We start from the raw sequence: 9,988 nt of genomic DNA on the forward strand, positions 1-9,988 counted from the left end.
AGCTAGCGTTTTTGCATCTATTAGGTAAGTGCAAATTTACCACCAGTTAGACCACATGTGTCAAACTGGAGGCCCAACATAGCTTTTCATGCAACCCTCTTCTAGACAAAACACTAAATGTGCTAAAATGTGTTATTAATCAGCTCAATCATATATGCTAAAGTTCTCCAGTTTCTTGAGAATTATTGTGGAAATTCACGCAAAATCAACAAATTCACGCATTTTTTGCGCTAACAATTGGGATTTTATTGCAGTCAAAAATTGTTAAAACGTTCTTTCTTGTACTAAACAACTGCTTCAGCCTTAATTGTTGTCAGATTATAATCCATGATCTACCCAAGAGGTAATAAAAAGTTGCATTTACTGTCATAAATAAGTACAAATGTCAAAAATATTTCCAAATTAGCACCACAAACACTTTCATTTTTATTGCAAAAAATCTCTAAACAATTGTAAAATCCTGGAGGGACTGAAAAGATGTTCAATATTATTTAATCATTTTATTTTAACAGTTTGTGAACAGATTTTATCAATACATTCTGGCACAACCGGCCAGAATTGATTTGGCCCAAAACAAAAATGAATTTGATGGATGAAGTTTGTACATTTCTGTGAAGATAAAAGTCTTAAATTTGATTCATAATAGTCTTTAAAAGTCTTAAATATGATTTGCTGAAACCTTCAGAAGCTATTCAAGGGTAAGTGCAAATTTATCACCAGATAGATGAACAAAGTTCATGCATTTCTATGGATTCTATGGAGATACAAGTCTTAAATTTCTTTCATATTGTTCTTAAAAAGTCTTAAATCTTTGTTGCTGAAACCGTTAGAAACCCTGCTAACGACCTGTGGCTGTAACTTCAACTCATTAGAGAACACTAATGCATGGCAAACACCTAAGAGAGATAATCCAACGCATTTTTCCGCATAAAAGTAATTTTTTCTGTAGTTTCAGCATGGATGGAAAGTGGTTGGTTTGGCATCAAAGAGGGGAGAGAGAGAGGAGGGGAAAAGAGAAAGCAAACAGCAGAATCCCTTCTCTGGAGAGACGGGGGATGAAAGGAGGGCTGGAAACAGATGGAGGGGTGACCATTTCCCCAATCAGATGAGAAAACGAGGGGTCATGGAGAAAGAGAGACAACAAACGCTGGAGGAGAGGAAAAACGAAGGGATGAGATTAGAGGATAAGCAGAGATGATCCTTCTATTGTTAACGGGGTGGAAAAAAAGCAGACCCTCCCTCTTCCTCTCTCTCTTTGGCTTTGTTTTGACCACTGTGGGGTGCTTGAAGTGGATGGAGGGATGGCAGCGAAAGAGCGATAACTCTGCTGCATCCTGTTATACATCCCTCTTTCTCTCTACCTTTCAATCCATCTCCTCTTCCCTCGTTCTGGTGCTCCACCTGTGAAATGCAGAAAGAGACAGAAACAAAGAGACGGAGGTGAGGAGGGAGGGGGGCTAACAGCCACGCAACATTAGCATGCTGAGAGTGTCAGCACTCTCCTCTCTTTTCTATCATCCCTCTTTCCATCCCTCCTCCCTCTGTCTCTTTCTCCTCTCTGGTCACTGCAATTATACCATCCAAACACTCCAGCCTGAGAGCATAATGGCTTTCCTCCACATGTGTGTGTGTGAGATCAAAAGACACAGATGTGTGTATCAGTGCATAATTTAGAGCCACACGTGACACATTAAGTGTGACACAGAAGGGGCGGCTGTGGGTGTGCAGGAGAAAAACGACCATATGTGGGTGTGGATGAGGGAGTGTGAGTCCTCACGGCTACAAAAACTGCTTCTCCAACCTCTGAACTGAGCCCGCTCTCCAACGTGCTCCGGGAAACTCACTTCACACACACACACAAGCACACACACACACACACTCTCACTTGGACCGTTATGACCTAAATGGCCACTGGGTTGAGGCAAACAGCACACCTGCTTTCTCTCTGTTTTTGTTTTCGTTCCATCAACTTCTTCTTCTCCCCTCTCAACCCATCCTCCTTGTTTTTATTCCACTACACACACACACACACACACACACACCCCTCCTCTGTGAGCTTGTTATCCCTCCCCGTCCAGTCGTTTCTCTCTCTGTCACCTTGCCCCCAGCTATTCCAGCACACTTTTGTCTCCCCCCACCTCATCTCTCGCTCTCACACACTCACATAAAACACACTCGTTGTCTATTTTCTGTCAGCCCAGGGCTCTGTGGCGGCCTGACTCTCTCTTACAGACAGGCTTGACATTTGTTTTCACCCTCCCAGGGCCTGTTTGGTTGTTGCTGTGGGGTTTGATGTTGATTTAGGACTATTACTATCTGAAGTATTTTATAAAAATATATATATAAAATCTGAAAATACTAACTAATAAACAAGATGCTGGCAGCAGGTGTAAGGAACAGTGAGACAACTTTACTGAAGAAGCCATTTCTCCCAAAGTAGCGTGGAAACTCCAGACTACACTTTGCAAATGTAAATCAGATTAAACTACGGCTTCATTCACACCAACCCCGTTTAATCAAACTCTAGTTCGTTCGTCTAGAAGGTCCGTTTAATTTGCGGACTGAAAAAAGCTAAACCTGGTCGCCTACAAACCCCGGTTTCACTTTGGTTCAGGTGAACTCTGCTGCCGTTTGAATGCGTACAAACGCCAAGCGGTCTGGAGACAGCACCAGAAGCAGGAAGTGGACTACAGCGCAGGGTATTCTGGGTAAATACAACCTAAACTTACGCGCTAGCGTATCGCTAGTGGGGAACATGGCTCGTGTGTTTTTACCAAAATAAAATCCTACGCTAATCCACTTTTGTTGACATTTCGCAAAGAAAGAAGTTGAACGCTTGTCTTCTTCAGGTGTTTTCATGTCGTTTCCTTCAGTAGTACTTGGTGCAGCGCCACCACAGGCGAGGAGGGGAACAGGTTCCTCAAAGGGTGTGGTTCGTTTGACAGTGCAGAGTGAAAGTGAACCACAGCACTTAAAAATGTAACAAATATTGCAACTTTGGTCCCCAACCCGACTGCGTCTTCTGGACCATCAGGCGTGAAAACACATTCACATTACATTCTGCAGCTTCAAGGTGAAGCTTTCAAACATATGAAAATGTACCTGTCAGGCATGGTGGTGGCATAATTATGATGTGGGGTTGGTTCAATACACAGGTGTGGGTGAAACGATCAACTTTGTACATAATTGATGTTTCAATTGGACAACAACACACCGAGTTACATTGAAGATTTGTTCAAAACTGCTTTCCGAACCAGGAACCCAATCGATTTAAAAAACTCCACCATTACCGGTGAGATTGGACAAATATTCAGCCAGAAGCTTGTTGGTTTCTCCACAAAACTACCTGACAAAGCAAAACTCCTGACCTGAGAACTCCTGAAGGCTGATGCAGGCCTGAACCCGACCGGAACCTCAGAACAGTTCCTCCAATGGGCAGACCGGCCGGTTCTCGATCACTGAGCTGCAGGAATCCCAAAGGAAAATCACTTCTGAAGGGAAGAGATGAAACACACACTAAGTGGCTATTGAGGCAAAACTGAACCCAACATGGACGTTGGGTTTCTGTTTCTTTGTGCACGGAGAACCAACACGCATCACTCTGTTAGTAACATTTGAATTTTATTATTTTTTCCTAAAATTGATCGTTGATCGGGGCAGGATGGACCATCACACACAGGTTTGTATTAATGGGGTTACTGTTGAACGAACAAGTTTAGCATTAGCTAGCATGTCGTCAGTCAGTTTACTGTTTATAACAGCCTGACTGATTAAATGATTAAATAATGATTAAATACAAGCCGAAATGATTAAATGCAGATGAGGAAAATTTCCCCAAACATCGGATATTAATAGAGACAATAAAGTGGTTCTATTCACGGTAAAATCATCAGCTCTCAGTGAGATAAGCAAAGTTTCTCTAAATGAGACGAACACGGTGAACAATAAAGACACCAGAAAGGATTGCATCCACGAAGACAAACTATAAGCCGTCAGAAATGAAAAATTAGCGGGTTTAACGGGAGGCAGTGTGAGCTACACAAACCGTGCGCTAAAATAAAACCTGATGGCTGCAGACGCCGCAGCCCAACTGTAAATAATTTAAATAGTTAGATAGTCTGAAGGCGACATGCGCAGTAGAGGTCTAGACTAAAATGGATTGAGGAGGGTGAAAAAAATAGCAAATACTTTTTTAACATGGAAAAAAGAAACTTTGAAAGAAAATCATTATCCAAATTAAATATAAATAATTCTGTAACAGAATATTATTCAGTAATTTCAAAATACATATGAAGTTTGTATAGAGATCTTAATAAAACTGATAACTGCACAGATGTATTAAACTCTTTAGTAGAACTGAACCAAGCTAATGACTCTTTAAAAGAAGATTGTGATGAAATAGGAGATAAAATGGGGCATCAGTAACCTTAAATCTATCAAGTCACCAGGCAATGATGGTTCGACATCAGAATTTTATCACAAATTCTTGGCTGAAACGTCTAAATTTCTTCTCGCAGTTTATAATGAATCCATTAGCAATGAAGAGCTATGAAACAGGGTCTTATCACTCTGATCCCTAAACCAAATGAAGACCATTTAATAATATATCATTTGCTTCACTCTGTTAAATAATGACTATAAAATTTTGGCCTCCATTTTAGTTAAAAGACTGAAAAATGGTTTAAATGGTACATGAATCTCAAAATGGCTTTATGCCTGGACACAACATTTCTGATAATATTCAATTAGTGGCAGACTTAGTTGATTATAAAGATCTTATCCAATTATTCTGTTTTTAGATGATCCAAAGGCCTCTGACACAGTTAGTCACAACTTTATCCTTTTTTAACTTTGGTACGTTTTTCATTAAAGCCTTTAAGACACTTTACAGAGATAATAACAGTTCTATAAAACTTCTACATGGCACATCGAGCCGATTTAATATCAACAAAGGGTTTCGTCAGGGATGTCAGGCCTCCCTTTACATTTTTCGGCTTGTTGGCCAAATTCTAAATTATTCAATCAGACAGAGCTCATTTGAGGGAATTAAAATATGTGATAAAGAACTTAAAATTTCACAACTTGCTGATGATACAATAGTATTTTTAAGAAATTCTAATTAAATTCCTGTAGCTCTGTCTGTTATAGCTAAATTCTCAAGGATTTCAGGATTAAAACTCAAAACATGTGAAATCCTTCCCTTATAAATAACTGCTGTTACTGAAATGTGTAATATCACTGTAAAAAAAACACGGTAACTTACCTAGGAGTTAAAATCTCCACTGACCACAATAACACGGGTGTTCATTTTACTCCTGTTTGTGAATCTATTAAAAAGAAACCTAACAGTTGGTCAGCTAGGGGTTCAACTATTTATGGTAGTGAACTATGAAGCAAAGCAGAAGGAATGTAAATTTTTTCACATCATTAGATGTTAATAAATTGTTCTGTTCTGTTCTGGATAAAATTCTCTTCAAGTTTATATGAACAAAATAAGGCCCATAAAATAAAATAAAATCTGTCAAAATGATCCGAACCGATCCGCGGTTCTGAACTGATTTGAATTTGTGTCGTTCCATCATTAGTGAGCAGCAGCCTGATGTTTCTGCTGTTCTCCTGGTTTTTTACTTCATGTCAGATGGATTTCAGAATGACATAGTCTCTGTGGTGGTGAAACTTGTAAGATCCGCTGTCTGTGTTGTAAAGTTAAACTATCATGAGCTTAATTATTTGGATATGAAGGGCCCGGTCATTAGCCCCGCCCCTCGACCGGACTCTGACTTGTTCCGCTTCTGTTTGTGCCAATAAACTATTGGAATAATTATTTTCCCACTTGCAAAAGAATCTAAATCTCATAAAAGTAGGTAAAATTTATAGGGGGGGAAAAGTAACAATTATTTTAATAATTAACTATTCCGATTAAGCATATGAAAGAAATCACCACATTCTCCCGGGGGCACTGGAGGAATCTTTGTAGTTTCTGTCCTGTAAAACTATTAATCTATAACTCAATAGACAGGTCTATATAAAGATATAATCTGTGTTTCTGTCCCATCCTTATGTGGCATTAAAAGGATCTGAAACTTTTGTTTTTCCACTGAAAGCTCTGGTTTGCACACCAAATGCCATGTGCGTGAATTTTCACGGATGATACTCTGATGTCCTATTCTCCTGAAGGCAGCACAGAGCTGCACCATCAGAAACTGACAAACACTGAAGAGAAGAAGAGTCTTGATTAATATAGTTGCAGTTCTATCCATGTTTTAATGTTGCAGTCTTTATGCAAATAGTTCAAAGTTTAAACTGGCGTTGTTGTACATCTTTTATCTGGTCATTTTGTGCAATATTTAACAATTAACATCAGAAAATGACACAGAACAAGAATATTTTTTTCCACTCTGGCTGCTGATAGGCCTGCCCATTTTAACTTGAATGTGCATTCATTGCATTTTTTTGTAGACGCTTGTAAAAATTATTTTTATTCACATTGCTTTCTTGTTCTCTGGGAGATTATTTTTGATGATAAATACAGAAACAACCATAAAAATCAAAACATCAACAATAGTGATAGTACTATTAAGAATAAAATAACATTCAGTTATTTTAGTAGCCTACAGTTTCTTTGATGAGGGGCTGGTGGGGAACCTGGATAATGGACAGGGGGGCGCCGGCCCAAAAGGGGTTGAGATTCACTGCTCTAAAAGTAATCATCATAACTGTCGTCTCTTCCTGCTGTTTGTCTCGCTCCCTCTTCCCCTCCCATATTAGTAAATCAATAAACATACACTTTCTGCCATTTATTGATCCATTCACCCCTCCCTTTGTGTCCACTTTACTCTCTATTTTCTCACTCCATGAATATAAAATCTTGTTTCTCCGCCTGTCTCTTTCACTCGCTGTGCCTGTCAGCCCCTTTCTCTTTATATCTCTCTCTGTGGGATATCCTATTTATATGGCTGGCACCTCCATGCCTCCACTGAAGTGTGTGTGTGTGTGTTTGATGTTAGTCTGAGTGGTTAACATAATACGAGTCCTCAGAGAGATGATGACGATGCTCAGGCACTCAAACACACACAGATACATAATTTTAGGCCTTTTTTTTTGGTCAGCCTTTCTGTGAACAATTTGAGCTTTTTTTTTTTTTTGCATCCTCCAAGCTGCGCCGCAGTTATTATCCGTCGCATTCTCCCACTGTCCACACGGATACGCACCTTTGTTCCCCGACCGGCTTCCCAGAATGATAAAAACCCGGCATTATCTTTTGCTATTCATTATCGCAGATGGAGCCATCATTTCGCATCCATCCTCCTCCCTCTGCATATGTTTTTATTTATTCAAACCTCTTACTCTCGCTCTCTTTTTTTTTCCATGCCCGTCTCCTCCTCTTTGCATATTTATTCAGGCACATCTCCCTCTGTTTTTTTTCCCCTCTCCCTACTTTCTGTACCCGTGTGTCCAGCTTTTGTTGGCTGCCTTGTTTCCATAACAACTTGCGACCTTTCACTCTGTGCATAACCATTTTTAATCAGAAGTAGAGAGGGAGGGAGAGAGAGGGGGTGGATTTGAAAAGGGTAACATTACTCAGGTGATGCGCTGAAACTGGTGAGAAAAACAAACGAAAGAGAGCGACTGAAACCAGGAGCGAAAAGTGGCCTTGGTTCAGTCTGAAACCAGAAGAGTTTGGTTACTGTTTCCAGAGTAACTAATTATATTTACTCAATTACATTTACTCTTTTGAAAGAATGTACTTTTAGGAGTATTTTGCTCTACTTTTTACTTTTACTTGAATAATTTAATTATGAAGTATCTCTACTCTTAGTTGAGTAAAATTTCATCCATCGGATTTTCTACCCACTGAATGAAAAACAGAAATATAAATATATTTATTTATTTTATTAGAGCCAAAGGAAGACAAAAAACATAGATTATACGTCTCACTATGCACACACACTAATCAATACACTCAATGCAATACTGACCAAACTTTGCGCAAAAAGAAAAATTACAATCCAGCAGTTTCAGCCCTTTTTTTTTCAACACAAAGGATAGAAAAATTTTACAATAAAACTTAAAAAAGCCCCCTCCCTTCCCATCTCAGCTCAAAGTCAACCCGATGCAAAATAAAAAAAATAAAAATATAATTCGTTGAATACCCATATTTATAACAGAAACATAAAATTTCAGCGACAGGCACCTGGAGTTGGGCAAAACGTCCAAGTTTGAAAAATAGGAAAGAAAACATTTTGCCATTTTTGGTCAAACGTTTGTGTAGAACCTCAAATGGTGTATTTGATTTTCTCAAGCTTCAAAAAAACCCATCATGTTTTTACCCAGAGGGATATTGAGGGAGTTTTATCAGACTTCCAGTGTAACAGTAACGTACGTCTTGCCAATAAAGATGTAAAAGCAACAATTTCCATTTGAGCAGAACGTAGCAGTCAAGTAGAGCTGATGATACCAAATACAGCAAAACAAAAATATTTTAACCAACAATTCACCAGACAGACACACACCTGCAGTTTCTGTTAAAGTTTCACAAGTTTTATTTTGAAAGAAACTGATTTGGAAAAATATATTTCCCCTTATTTTTCTTTTGTTTGTTATTTATATGAATTATTGTAATTTTTGTCCCTAAAACTCCCCAAATTTCCACCTCAGTTTATATTTTGGTCCATCTGATTATGTAATTCTAAACATTAAATGATAATTTGATCAGTACTCAGTATCTGAGTAACATTTTTACCAAATACTTTTTAGTGTTGCTTGAGTAAATTGAAAAATGCTTGTTTTTCAAATAAAAAATATTTTAACCAACAAGTCACCAGACACAGTCACACACCTACAGTTTCTGTTGAAGTTTCATATGAAAAGAAAATGATTTGGAAACATTTTCTTTTCCCTGATTTATTTTGTTACTTATATGAATTATTATAATTTCCGCTCTTAAAATGCAAATATTTTGGTCCATCTGATTATATACTTTTTAGATTTTAAATTAATCTGATCAGTTACTCTGTGTTTGAGTAGACTTTTTACCAAATATCTTTTACTTTTACTTGAGTAAAATATGTTGCAACTCTTAGTTTGAATACAGATTTTGGGTGTTTTTCCCACCTCTGACTGCAGGGTTTTAGAAAAATTGTCTAGTGAATGTTTTCTTCTTATAGATTATCTATTTCTCATTGTAATGATGCATTTTATTTGTTTTAGAAATAACCTTGTAAGGCAGTCTTTTTCTACTGGCGCCTTCTTGTACTGAGGTCTGTGATTCCCACTGCAGAATGATGGATTTTAGTTTGGATTGTTTGGCCTTTGCAACTCTTCTCAGATTGATGAGTGGCCACAATTGTTTCACTGAGGTCATGGCTGATGTCCTTCAGCCTTGGCAAGGTGTTCACATACACCTGTTGGCCGCCAACCACCAAACTGAAACAACTCCTGCTTGTATAGAGTTCACACCTGCACCTGGCTTCCTCTGGGAGTCCTATGGAAGCACCAAACTTTTAGGGTTTTTTTTTTTTTGAACTTTTTATTTTCAGTAACAGTTTTATATCAACACATACACATGTCCACCCCTGTCACAATTCACATCTTATTTATGCAGACCATTCCTGACATTTAACCCACACCAAGAAAGCTGGTCGTACAAGTCCAGCTCTGCCAAAAGTCATCCTGGGAATGTTGATGAAGGAAACAGTCCAGCAGAGAAACATCTCCCTCAGATAGACATTGGACCTGTTAAGAGGCACTTATATTCATCAACATCCACAGATATATATATAATACAATAATTACTGTGACAGGGACAACAATAAACATAATGAGAATACAAACTAAAGCAGTAAAAGTACACACAAAAAAAAAAAAAAATGTATACAAAATAAATTTGGAAGAAACACAAACAGACAAATAGAGGTGTCAAGGTTACAGTATGAAATTAGTTATAGGTCTCCACTTTGTTTCAAAGATCTCCATCTTGAGTTGCAGC

Source organism: Gambusia affinis, linkage group LG18 (assembly GCF_019740435.1).
Source record: "Gambusia affinis linkage group LG18, SWU_Gaff_1.0, whole genome shotgun sequence".
NCBI classification, from domain to species: Eukaryota; Metazoa; Chordata; class Actinopteri; order Cyprinodontiformes; family Poeciliidae; genus Gambusia; species Gambusia affinis.